This window comes from Penaeus monodon, chromosome 29 (assembly GCF_015228065.2).
Source record: "Penaeus monodon isolate SGIC_2016 chromosome 29, NSTDA_Pmon_1, whole genome shotgun sequence".
In the NCBI taxonomy this organism is placed as follows: Eukaryota; Metazoa; Arthropoda; class Malacostraca; order Decapoda; family Penaeidae; genus Penaeus; species Penaeus monodon.
Genome location: NC_051414.1, coordinates 37778388 through 37778886, shown reverse-complemented (window position 1 = coordinate 37778886; position 499 = coordinate 37778388). Strand labels below are relative to the sequence as shown.

The following is a 499-nucleotide window of genomic DNA, read 5'->3' as shown; positions in this document are numbered from 1 at the left end:
AAGAATGTAATGTATAGGTGTTTCATTTTTACCCAGATACATCCTACACGCTCTTTGTAATTTGCAGTTTTTTGGGAACCAGTGGAGGTAGGGCTCCTCTTTAGGCTCTTGAGCAACATCGTGTTTGGCAAATCATCCAAGGCATTAATGCTTCATTGCTTTGACTTTCAGTTTGTAAGCTGCATTGCATAGATATTCTGTCCCAATTTCAGGACACTTGGAAGACTGGTGAGAGGAAAAAAAAGATTAATTCAGTAAATACAGTGTTTGGAGGAAAGCATTGACTAAAGTGTGTTTTAGATAGTAATGTCTTTAAAGTCATATTTGTTTTAAATTACTTAAAGTCTGGCATCTTGTAAACTTTCACTGATAATACAATACCAAGTTTTTGCCTTACGGAATTGAAATCGTGCTTTGGAGTATTTGTGAATATGACATTTCATTGGGTAATTTCATGTGCTTATGGTAAGACCAGCTATAATAGTCTTTATACACAAAG

General features: G+C 35.1%; 1 protein-coding gene across 1 annotated transcript in view; it reads left to right on the top strand.

The window, feature by feature from the left end:
* The window catches only part of LOC119592238 (nuclear receptor-binding protein homolog), a gene marked incomplete in the record, with an annotated part of 59302 nt that overhangs the window by 56573 nt on the left and 2230 nt on the right, over positions 1 to 499 (top strand). The window contains 1 exon segment of the mRNA XM_037941070.1: positions 1 to 499.